The sequence below is a fragment of the Cynara cardunculus genome, assembly GCF_001531365.2.
Source record: "Cynara cardunculus var. scolymus isolate 2C chromosome LG 10, CcrdV1, whole genome shotgun sequence".
NCBI classification, from domain to species: Eukaryota; Viridiplantae; Streptophyta; class Magnoliopsida; order Asterales; family Asteraceae; genus Cynara; species Cynara cardunculus.
In genome coordinates, this window is record NC_037537.1 from 24,706,809 (window position 1) to 24,720,068 (window position 13,260).

The 13,260-nt window shown below is 33.6% G+C and overlaps 1 pseudogene; it reads right to left on the reverse strand.

Moving 5' to 3' along the window:
* Positions 1-7,633: 7,633 nt before the first annotated feature.
* On the reverse strand, positions 7,634-8,364 carry LOC112520384 (annotated as a pseudogene).
* Between the last annotated feature and the right edge of the window lie 4,896 nt (positions 8,365-13,260).

The following is a 13,260-nucleotide window of genomic DNA, read 5'->3' on the forward strand; positions in this document are numbered from 1 at the left end:
AAAGCTACTGTGAGACAGAGAGAATAAAGAGAACCTTTGTTCTTGGAGTTCTTCCTTCAATTTTTTGTGCTTTATTTGATAATTTTCTTACTGTAGCCTATTTCAGGTATTACAAATTTACAATTGGAGTTGTTTCAATCTTTAAAAACTGCTTTGTTTCAGTCAGATTTACTACAATTATGCCTAATTTGTGGTAAGTTTTATCTGAAATGTATTATAGTGTTGACTCCTATAAGTAAGTACTTACTGGGTGAGCATTTGGGTAAACAGCCCCTTGGAGTCTTACCCGATAAGTGAGGGCGACGACTCTTACCACGGTTAACGTTTACCGAATAAATTGTTGTATACAATATCGTTTTGGTGATATAAAATCTTACCAAATAACTAAGTGATAACATTAAATTTTACCGATAAACATTTACCCGGGCAAACAATATGTAAACGGCACCTAACACATGTCACCAATTTTTTAAATCTTTTTGATACAAAATAAGTAAAAAGACTAAAATATCCTAATAAACTAGACCAACAGAAAATATTTTAAATAAAATTTGAGCAAGGGACCAAAGACATTATAAAATGCTTTATCACATTAAATCCGTACCATTTATAAACCACAAAGGCCAAGCATGGAGTGTACCATTCTATAATAATACGACTTGTTTACAATAAATAAAGGGAAACTACCATTTTGAAAAATCAAGAGCCTTTTATACAAGTACTAAAATAAATAACCATATGTGCAACGTGCTCAAATAAAAGTACGCTATCTAAAAATATGTAACACATTTTATTTTAATTTATAAATAAGAAAAACACAAGATTTTACCATACATAGAATAAAGGTCCATGCTTTGGTTGAACCACACCTTTGGGGTTGAATAAAGACCCTATCAGGCTTTTTTCATAACAAGATTAATTCGGCTTTCTCGGACTGAACTTCTTCGGACCGGGCTTAGCCTCCAAAAATTCAGCTTGATTGGGATTTGAGAGACTAAAGGGCCGCTTTTTCAATCGTTTACTCAGTTAAGTGTTTACAGGTAAAATTCAACATTATCATTTATATAACGGGTAAGATTTTAGTCCACAGTCGTTGCCATCACTTATTGGGTAAGACTCTTGGTCCTTGCCTTCGTTTTTACCGGATAATATTCTTGGTTCTTGTCATATTCATTCGATAAGGTAATGTGATTTGGTAAATGCTTACTCAGATAGACGTTTGGTAAACGATTCCTAAGGGTGTGTTTGATGTCCAGACAGAATATGACATGACAGAATAGAACAGGACGGATAGAACAACTGTTCAACATTTGGTAAGATAAAACAGAACAGAACAGAACAGAACAAGTAAAATGATCAATTTACCCTAATGACTTTATTATTTTAATTAATTTATGTTATTTATTAAATTACAATAGAATAATTATTTGTTATAACAAAATATATATCATCAGAAAGTTTTCGTCAAAATTAAAATGACACTAAGGTGTCAGTTACCAAACGCTTACCTAGGTAAGCACTTACCAAGTCACTTTACTTTACCGGATGAATATGACAAAGACTAAAAATCTTACCCGATAAGAGCGAAGGCAAGAATCGAGTCTTACCCGGTAAGCGAGGACGGGGACTTTTACCATGGTTAGCGCTTACCAGGATAAATTGTTGCATACGATGCGTTTTAGTGAATAAAATCTTACCCGGTAAGTAAGCGATAGTGTTAAATTTTACCGGCAATTGCTTACCGGATAAGTGTTTAGGTAAACGGCCCATAAATAAAAAGTTTATATAGTTTCCAATTTTTATTTATATCTCTTTTCTACATTATTTATTATTATAAATATATAATAAAGTACATGAATTAATAAAAATATAGAAACCGTATAAAAATAATATTCTGAGAACAGTAAAATGAAAATTTAAGAAACATAAAATACAATAAATAAAATTTAAAAAATGAATAAAATGTAAAAGGAAGAACTATTTGATGTTTTAAAAAAAAATTAAGTTTTATTTTGAGGTTATATTGACAAAATATAAGTTTATTTCATTTTGTCTCACTCTGTTCCTGTCTATTTGACATGAAAATCATATGAGACATGGATTTTTTCGGGCCAGCCACGGGCCAATGCCGGAGTAGACTTCGGACTTGGGCTTTTTTCACATGTATATATATAAAATGTTTATAAAATTGATTTTGTAAATTTCATGTTATTAAAAAAAAAAAGTTGTAAAGAAACAAAAGTAACTTTTCTAAGAGCCAAAAATGACAAATCCAGAATAATGTACAACAATCGATCCACGACGTACAAACTGTTACAGCATTGCGATTATTCTGGAAAAATAAATTACCAAAAAGAAAAGAAGATGATATCACTACTGTAATAAATATATTTCGGGTTTCTTCTTGGAGGTTGGTGCGTCTATTTACTATTTTGACCTTCGTTTCGACGGGAATGCTCCGCCATTGTTTGATCTGTGACGCGACGACGTCCGCGGTACCAACGGCTCGAGAATGGAATCTCTGTATTTGAACGGCAACACCTGATTCCGGCCGCGCTTTGATTTCACCACCGGTGATGTATCCTCGAACTCCGCGTACCACTCCTCTGACGCCGCTGTCGTCGTCCAACAATACTTCTTCCGTTTCATTCCTCCTCGTTTCTCCGCCGCCGTCGATGACTCCACGTAGTTGAACGACGTCTCTGTTTTGTTAGTATGAGGCTCGCACTCATCGCCGAGGATCAATTGCGCGGCTTCGATTAACAAATCTAGGTATCCTTCATCTCTTGTTTTTTCTCCAACTTCTTCAGAGCATCCATTACAATCTATTCCGGAGCTCTGATCTCCGACATGCGAGATCTCCGAGTKCTCCGTYGTTCTCTCCTCCTCAACCGGTTCCTGTTTTTCCTCTAAAAACAAATCGATTTTGCGCCGATTATTCTTCGTAAACACGCAATCTTCACAATTGGCACCGCCTGTCGCCAGCAGCGGCGGATACTCTAATGGTTCAATCTCTTTCGAAGCACCTAAACCGATGTTGAGATCAACATCAAACTCTTTGTTTTCACAACTTCCATGACTACCATGACTTGAACGTTGCTTAAGCGAAACATCAACGGCGGGGAAAAGCGAAATGATTCGGAGGATCTTCAAAAGGCACATTTGAGCTTTGCCTGTTTTAGAGCGGCCGTGACGATCGGAATCGGTGGAGAACGACAACGCCGACGGAGATGTTGCCGGAGTGTGCGGTGAAGCCATTGAAACGGCGACGTAGGGCCGGTTTTATCCGGATATTAATCGGGAAGAAAGGAAAGATGTGACGGCCAAAAAAGCAAGAGATGAGAGAGAAAGAAGTTTTAAGTTGGACAGACAGGAGCTGCAGACAGTTGCAGTAAATTTTTGTTTTTTCTTTTTCTTTTTTTTTCCAATTTTATAATTCAATATCCTATAATTAAAAAAAAAATTATTACGATAAAATTGATTTTAAAGTAAATTACATGTTTATCTGGTAGGTGTTTTTAACTCTCTTAAGGGCTGATTGGTAAGTGTTTATCGGATAAATTTTTTCATTAGATAAACATGAGAAGGGGCCGATTGGTAAGTGTTTATCGGATAAATTTTTTCATCAGATAAACATGAGAAGGGCCAAGAATCTTACCGGGTAAGAGCGATGCGAATGATTGAGAGTCTTACCCGAAAAGTGAAGATGACGACTCTTACCAAGGTAAACGTTTATCCAGTAAATTATTGCATTCGATATGTTTTGATGTACTAAAATCTTACGCATCAAAATAAATCATAGTGTTGACTCATATCGATAAACGTTTACCGGGTAAGCAATTGGGTAAGCGACCCCTTTAGTCTTTTTTTCTTTTTGAAAATTCAACGGAAATTGTTTTTATGGTTGGGTTTTTTATCGAGTTATAGCGCTATGATTGTATTTATTTCATGAATTAGGTTTTTATGGTTGCGGTTCTTTGATGTGTTCGGTAACTAAAAGCATCTTAAATGTAAGATTCTTATAAGTAAAAATTGTAGTTTCTTACAAAACCAGTATTTGTGGAGAGTTTTTATAAGAACCTCACATCCTTTAGGGTTGGGTTCATGTGAGATCAAAGGTTTTTTGTGAGACCCGTAAGATCAATTTATATTCATTGATCAACTTTAAAATCTAATGATCTGATCATCTAAAGTTGCAGGGTGACAATTTTGTGATTATTGAGAAGTCTCGTGACAATTTTGTGATTATGAATATTTAGATTATAAATCTAATCCAATGGTTGAGAATTGGTCTTGCGGGTCTCACGAAAAACCCTTGGTCTCACATTATCTCAAGTCATATATATAATTATAAAAACTTAATATTAAATTAATATATTAGTTATAGAGACCAACTTTATTGATCTCAAGATATATAATTAAAAGACCTCCATAATTTTTAGTGTTTTAGCGTAGGATTGAAGATGAAAATACATTTATTTTTGTATTTTTAATGTTGAATTTGAGATGCCCTAAATAAATCAACAATCTGGGTCCCGATAATTATATTACAGACTTAGCTCTTTGTAAAAAAGCAACCACATGAACACGATCTATAAAATATTCTAAAAAAGATAAGAATCATTGAAGACGTATAACCACAAAAAGTGAAACATATAATTTTCTCTTAATTATATTTTTGTTACGAGGAATTGTCCTTCACAATAAATTTGATCTTAAAAAATAATGTAAAATTTAAATTAAAAAATAACCCTAGAAAAAAGATGTATAAAGCGATGGTAATTCATCATTAAACGTGAACCTTTTTGACATGTTTGTGAATCAAAAAATACACGTAATTTTTTTTACATTGTGAACAGAATACATATAAAACAGATATATGTTAATCAATACATTAACTACTATGCCTAGATAAAAAAAAGAATCATACGAAATAACATATGATGCACAAGTTCTCAAAGTTATCACAATTTCATATATTCTCAAATAATTAATTTATATTAATAAGAATTTTTAAAAAGAGTCACCGGGTATTGTTGAAGCAATATCTTTTAGTTACTTGGTCATTAAACTTGATGCAACAATAACTATTTTTTAATAACCAACATGTAATCTTAGGGATTATAAAAATCAAATAAATCAATATAATTTAATAACAATTGGTGAATAGAAAATGAATTTTTATATACAATTAAGAAAATAATAATAATTTTTATATATTATAAACATCAAAATAATAATAAAAAATATACGCTTAGTAGTTAGCTCTAGCGTATTTTTTTTTAGCATGATTCATTTTCTTGTCCATTTTTATAGCCAATTATTTCTTGACACGTTTTAATTAGAGATGTAAATTTTATTTATTGGACGGGTATTTGTGGATATTCGACGCTAATGGGATGAAAATTTATTTTCAAACCTGAAAGTCGAGGATGGTATTACTAGAGCTGTAAATGAACCGAACGTTCAGCGAATCGTTCGATGGAAAATTCGTTTATTTAATAAATGAACGGACATGAACAATTTGTTTAATTGTTTAGTTAAACGAACGAACAGTAACAAGAGTCTCGTTCGTTCATTTATATTTGTGAACGTTCGTTCATTTACGTTCGTTTATATATTAAATTTAATATATAATATTTTATTTATTTAGTTTGAATTCAAATAAATATTTACTTAAGTTTTAATTTTTTAGAATTTATTTATATTTAAATTTTTTCGATCATTTTGTTTTATTTAAAATTTTTACCTTTTCATTTTTCACTGTTCGTTTATGTTCGTTTAGCACGTTCGTTGATGTTTATTTGTTTACGTTCGTTTAGCATGTTAATGAACGTTCATAAACGAACACGAACACACCTGATTTCTAAACGAACAAATACGAACATAAAGATTTTCGTTACGTTTACCGTTCGTGTTTGTTCGTTTGTTCAGTTAAGTTAAATGAACCAATATGAACAAGTCTCTATTCGTGTTTGTTTACAGTCCTAGGCGTTACGCTCCAAATCTGATCCCAATTAATTTTGTATTTTATTTAATATATATATATATATGTGTGTGTGTATATATATATATATGTATATATAGTGTTTGTATAAATAAATAAATAAATAAATAAATAAATATATATAAATAAATATATATATATATATATATACATTTATTATTAATGATAAATACATTTGATTTTTGGTATTGGTAATTAATATAGTGACGATTCAATAGAATTTTAATTTTGATTCAGTAACAAATTCCCCAAACCTGCCAAAGTTTCCTTCCCTCCCGAATCCATCGAGGCGGGGATGAGGGGTTTAAACGGGACCAGGGGGATCGGAGTATGCATTATTCTCCCTGTTTCTATCCCTATTTTCAAATACCGGTGGCTTTTGTATTTTTAATTGAATTGTACAATTTTTTATTGTCCATCCTTAAAGTTTGGACAAAAAGTTAGATTATCAGCAATTTTAATCGATCCCACACGGATGCCACCTCCAAATATACCAATATAAGGGACATTTTTCTGACTCACATAATGGTTGAGGCTAGCAAAGAAATCCAAAACTGAACTAGAGGCTTGTTCTCACTAAGAAATAATGTGATTTTACTCAAATACAAGATAGCTCTTGGTTTTTGATCCCATATTCCTGCTAGCCTCAACCGTTAAGTGGGCAAAAAAATTAACCCCTCACAGTAGTATCATTGAAATGGGTTCCAACTGAAATTGTATGTAATCAATTTTTTTGACCTAAAAATCAATTTTTTATAACTTCCAAACATTATTTTATCATCAACATTAATATTTTTGGTGGAAAGAATTAGAAAAGAAAAATCCTCAAAGGAGACTCCATAAATCTTTAAGGGTGTGTTTGGTGTCCAGACATGACAGGACATGATAGGATAGAACAACTGTTCAACGTTTGATAAGATAAAACTGGACAGAACAAAACAAGTAAAATGACCAATTTACCCCTAATAAGTTGTTTATTTTAATTAATTTATGTAAAATTAAATTATAATAGAATAATTATTTTTTATAACAAAACATATCATTTGAAAATTTTCGTCAAAACAATTAAAACGACACCAAATAAGAAGTTTATGTAGTTTCCAATTTTTATTTTTATCTCTTTTATATATATATATATATATATATATATATATTTATTATTAATATATAATAAATTACATAAATTAATAAAAATATAGAAACCGTATGAAAATAATATTTTGAGGACAGTAAAATGAAAGTTTAAAAAACATAAAATACAATAAATAAAATTTAAAAATGAGACATATTTGATGTTTTAAAAGAGAATCAAATTTTATTTTGAGGTTACATTGGTAAAATATAAGTCTGTTCCACCATATTTCATAAAGTAGGGGTGGAGCAGGCCTGTCTACTTTGTTACACTATATTTCTGTCTATTTCATATAAAAATCATGCCAAACATGAGACAAAGATACTTATATTGTTTTACGTCGAATGTAAGTTAAAATTACTTATTTATCCTATTTTCAATAGAGTTTCAAACAGAGGAACTAAAAGAAAATAAGAAAAAGAACTCCGAGAAAAATACGAGGAAAAAACAAAAGCGTCGTATTTTGTATATCATGAAACCTCACCGGAAGGAGATCATGGGTTCATGTCCATGCGATAGCTACCCAACACCCTCAAGAATGATGTGAACTCCTGAACATCTGCCAGGGCGTTTTGTGCCCTAACCTCCGCCGTTGATGCTTCGAACTCCACATAGAAGATGTACTCGAAGAAGTGTTTCGCCGTTCCGACGTTGGTGTCGCCGACGATTGTGATTGGTCGGAGTCGACGAGGTCGGCTCTTGATCTTCGTCAAGTTAATGTTCCTGAAGGCGATCACCGACAACACCTTGAAGAGCACGAAGGTTCCTTTGTTGTGAGCGAATACAATGCCTGTTCTGAATGGTCGATCCGTATGCGTAATGATCGGTTCTCGTGCGAGCATCAGAAAATATGTAACGTTGTTGGAATCATTATGCATACCGTCGGCAAGGACGTTGAGGCCGTAAATCTTCTCTGCGCGTTCTGATGCGATCGCAGCTGTGTCATGTAGGTTGTTTTCTGCGATGAAATAAGCGGCTCCGACGGTACTGTAAAAGAACTCGGGTCTGACATTTAGGCCAAGTTCAGTGAGTGTTAGCTCGCACTGAGATAAGGCTTGCGTAAGGCTAATCACACGGTTGAGATATTCTTTACGGACGCCTGGTAACGCTAGTAGCCTAGTACTAGTAGGCAATGGTGGCCCGGAAGCTGGACTTCGCCAGACGATTTGGAGGCAATACCTGAGGTGAGGAGTAGATCGTAATTCCAATGAATGCTTCTGCCGATTGAATTTGTTGTTATTTAAATTGTCTATTTAAAACAATTACCAAACAACCATATTTCATTCTGTACTATATTACATTACATAGAGAAAGCATCTTAATCATTCTGACTACTTAACCATCATGTAACTTTCAAAACCCCCTTAAGAATTGATGCTGATTGTTGTAAATGATGCCTAACATTAATACTAGGGATTGATGCAAAAACAACGAGGAAAAACAAACAGAAATAGACACAATATTTGAGTGAGATCAAAGAGGAAATGCGAATAAGAGTATCTCCAACTATGACACCAAAAAAACACTAAAAGGAAAATCTCAATTCCATCGTACTCTAAAAAAATGTTGGCCAATTTGTCGTGTGTTTACCTAAACCGGCAAAAAGAAATCTTTGCCGTGCGGCTGGAGAGAAGAAAACGACAAAAAATAGATTTTGACGGGTGGTTGAAGAAGCTCTGAGGGGCTACGTTGTAACCCCGGTCAAACTGGTCCGGAACATAGTTTAGGCCCGGTCCTGCTGATCTGGTGCTTGGGCGGAAGCCCTCTTCTAAGGCATGGGCCTGCTCGTTGAACTATTTTGTATAGGCCACTGGGCCAGCATTAAGAAGCCCAATTTAGTTGTACGAAATTGAAAATGAAACCTAAAACGAAATAAAAAATAGATCGAAGATCAAAGACTAATATGACCAGATGAATCCATCCATTGTATTCAAGTTTCCAACAATTACGAAACACCAAGCGTCCTCGTTGTAATAAACCGTTTAAAATTACAAAGTATGGTTGGGAATAACAATGCATTATTTTGCTGCTTACACAGTATTTTAAATGTAATGAGTATACCTACCTACATCAGCTTAAATGTAAGGAGTAAGATTGGAGATGCTCTTACAAAAGAAAAAAAGAGTAAGGCGCTGTTTATCAAAAACTTACCCAGGTAGACGCTTACAAAGTCACTTAACCTTACCAGATAAATATAGTAAGGACCAAAAATCTTACCTGATAAAAGTGAAGTACGAGTCGAGAGTCTTACCAGATAAGTAAGATTGAAGACTCGTTAGCGTTTACCGGGTAAATTTTGCATATAATTTTTGTTTTGGTGGACTAAAATCTTATTCGATAAGTAAATAATAATGTTAAATTTTAATGAGAAACACTTATCCAATAAGTATTTGATAAACGATCCCTAATAGTTTCTTAAAAGGGATTAACAGTATTATTGGTGAAAAATTATGTAAGTATCTTCTTATTTCCACCTCAATAATATCTCCATTATCATATATCTCTAATATATCTCGCAAAAAAGGAATATATCCACTTAATCCATATCACCTTTTACTACTCCATTGTTATTCATATCTACATAATTCAAGAGAATGCTTACTTTTGTTTGTTTCTATAGATAGATAACAAAAGTTTTAACCCTAAAAAAATACAAGAAAATTGAGAGTTTGCAGAACAAATTATTGAACCTTAATTCAATACAGTGAGATGCATATTTATTTTAATGTTTCATTTTATTTTTTGTCTCTGTTGATATAATACGATTTATGTGATTTTGAAAAAGATATTGTTTTTACTCTTGAATAAAAATGAATTTGAAGATATCATAAAAATTTGAAAAAATATATCGATATTAATATCAAATTAACCATTTAAAAGTTCTCGTTTTTTATACAATTTCTTTAATTCAAATTTTTATTATAATTTAATTTAGGTCTAATAGCGAAGTAATTTATTTTTGACTTAACAATATAAATAATATAAGGATAATGATTTTGTTAGAATTCTGTGATCATTCTAATTATATTTTAGATTTTTTATATTTAAAATAAGATGTTTATCCTATATTTGATTATGTTTATCTACGGTTCGTTATACGAATTCAAAAATGAAGCTTTAATAAGTTGTATTTACGCACAATTTACTTGTAATMTTAAATTTTAAGCAATATGCATTAATAAACAATACTTCATACATAAAAAATGTTTTTAAGAGTTTTGTCAAATGCTTTATAATATAGCATAAAAAATAGAAGCATAAACATCTGACTCTTAAGATAAAGAAAATATTTGTATGAATCCTACCATTGAAACCCTATTTTTGAGTGGGGTATACCGAGTAGGTTTATTTCGGGTTGGTTTGGTTTTAGGTGCATACAGGTTCATTAGCTTCTTTGAGACAAGACATGAAATTTTCTAATGACTGAACTAAGGGGCCATTACTGAACGCTTTCCGACCAGAATAACGACCTTTTAGAAATTGGGAATTGGAGATGATATGTGGACTTGATATTCGTTCGGAATGTCCCAAAACTCAAAATTCCTGACTACACCTCTTCTTAACATCCATTGAGATTTCGGGACCACCGCCAGCTAGGACACCCGCAACAGGGCACAACCTCTTTTGACTCCGCCTTAAGGCGATCCAAGGTGATAGAGGCTACATTTGTGAGTGTGCATCATACCTCCAAGCTAAGTTATGTTTGTCTTATTACCTAATCGATCTCAAGTACATCACAATCACACTAAAATGATTGATGACAATAAAATCATCAACACCCTCACTTACTTTATCAAGAAACATTCTCGGTCATTAAAATTGATTGTTGGTAACCTTCTTTTACCTGGTAAACATGTAGCAGATAAGAGTCTTATTCCAACTTACCGGGTAATATGCTCGATCTTTGTCATGTCTCATACCGGGTAAGATTTTCAGTCCTTGTCATGCTCACCTGGTATATGTTTGGTAAACGGCCAGTAAGTCCATAATTTTACATAGAATTGCCTCAAGAAAATATAATACCCTCCAAGATAAACAAACTTTGGCAAACAAACCTTAGTAATCCCTTAGGCAACACATTAACGGTCTTATTAATCATAAGGAATGAACATTTCATTAGTGCATTAATTATATTAATCAAATTAAACCAAATATATGCATGGCTTACCTCAAGCCAAAAGGGGGAATTGAGGACTTTTTTTTTACTAACCTGGATATCCAAACCGCTATGCGAGCCGACTAATCCCAGGGCGACCACCTGCTTTGCAGATAGCTCGGAGTCACCACATTTGAACCTCCGTGGCCACAAGGGGATTTTTATTCCTCCTTGGATTTGAACGTAGACCTCCTCGTACTTTTGACCTTTGGAGCCAAGCTCAAACTAATTAAGCATCACCCTTATGGTTGAAATTGAGGATCTTGGAGTGAACATATTCCAATCCATGTGCATGTGAAAACATGATAGAAAGCTTTGACTTTACTTTGAAAGGAATCAAGAACCATCACCAAATCTGCAAAAAGGTTGGGTCCAGATAAAGCATGGTTGACATTTTGCTTGTGTACCAAAACTCAAACTTTGGGCTGATATGCAGTACCAGAGTTGACATTATTGCAAATAATGACAGAAAAAAGAAAATAATGTTCATCAGGATCTTAAGTCAAGGATCCAACAAGCTTCTGTGGAACGATTAACTAAATGGACCCCTGGCGGATATCTCAGCTAATCTTTCAAGGAAGCATCAGATAGTTGAAGTCAACTCCCAAATTGCAAGAGTTTTGGCAGTTGATTGAAGAACATTATTCGTTTAACTTGGTATTTCGTCCTCTTTTCTTTGTTTAGATATAGAGAATTGGGTTCATATGGTCTAAGCAAGTGGATATATTCTCCTCAAGATGGTGTATGAGGTACAAAACTGGAAGACAGAAAGACAAGAAAATGAACAAGAAATAGGTGTTTCCATTGGCTATAAATAGGCAGTTCACGAAAACGAGTAAGGCACACCAAAACTGATAACAGAGTACGAAGGGGGGGTTCTTACATGAAGAGAAGGGTACTCGTGTTTGGTAGCCAAGGATGACTTGCCTCGTGTGAACACATCAAGTTGTTGGAAAATAGCACCTTGTTTGGTTCGTTAGGCAGTCACTCCTAGGCTAACTTGACAGGCTCTTCTTGCTCATGTTAGGCCACCTCTTCTTCCATTCAAGAGGAGTAGATGTAGATGTAGATGTAGATGGAGATTTGATACCTGAAGAGGAGAGAGATTCTAACATGAGAAGAATATCAGTCTTTTCTGGTAGCCAAGGATGACTTGCTACATCCCAATTCAAGGTGGTAGCAAACAACGCCTTGTTTGGTTTTTCAGGCAGTCACTCCTTGGCTAACTTGAAAGGCTCTTCTTTCTCATGCTAAACCTTCTCTTCTTGCTTCTGTGGTCTAGAAGGATCTKAACAATATATGMCTATAGGTTCATGCATTTTTCATCTTGTKCATACATRCAAAAACCATCAGCCACCAGGAGGTTAAAGTTTATTCATATGTATTTCTAACATTAGACGACTATGTTCAAATCTTTTCTAGATTATGATCTAATGTTCAGCTTTCAAACATTGCTTAACATGATAAAAGGGTGTTATAAATTGTAACGCCGTAACTCGTAAGCTGGCTAGCAATAGTTTGTATGACAAAGATGAAAAGATAAAAAGAAGACAAATTATGAGATTTCATGTTTCGTATTGGCTACGGATAGATCTAGACACTTCCACTCAAACAAGCAATGCAAATCAAGAGTTGATAAGAGAATAAGATGAGAGGTTCTCGTGTGCACTATATCTCAGGAGACAAGGAGGGCTTTGCCTCATTCCACATCAGGTGATAGAATGTGACACCTAGGTTGGTTTATTACACGATTCTTGGATAACTTGGCAGACTCTTCTTTCTCATGTTAGGCCTTTATATTTCTTAATTTTCATTGTAGATGATCACTTGAAGCATGAAAAATAACAAGATTGTTTCTAACATGAAGACGAGAGTATTCTACTACTCTTTTGTGTACATCGACACATCATCCCAATGCATTTAGATTGGTGCAACACCCATCTTTCAGTTTTTTACCCTTGTCCC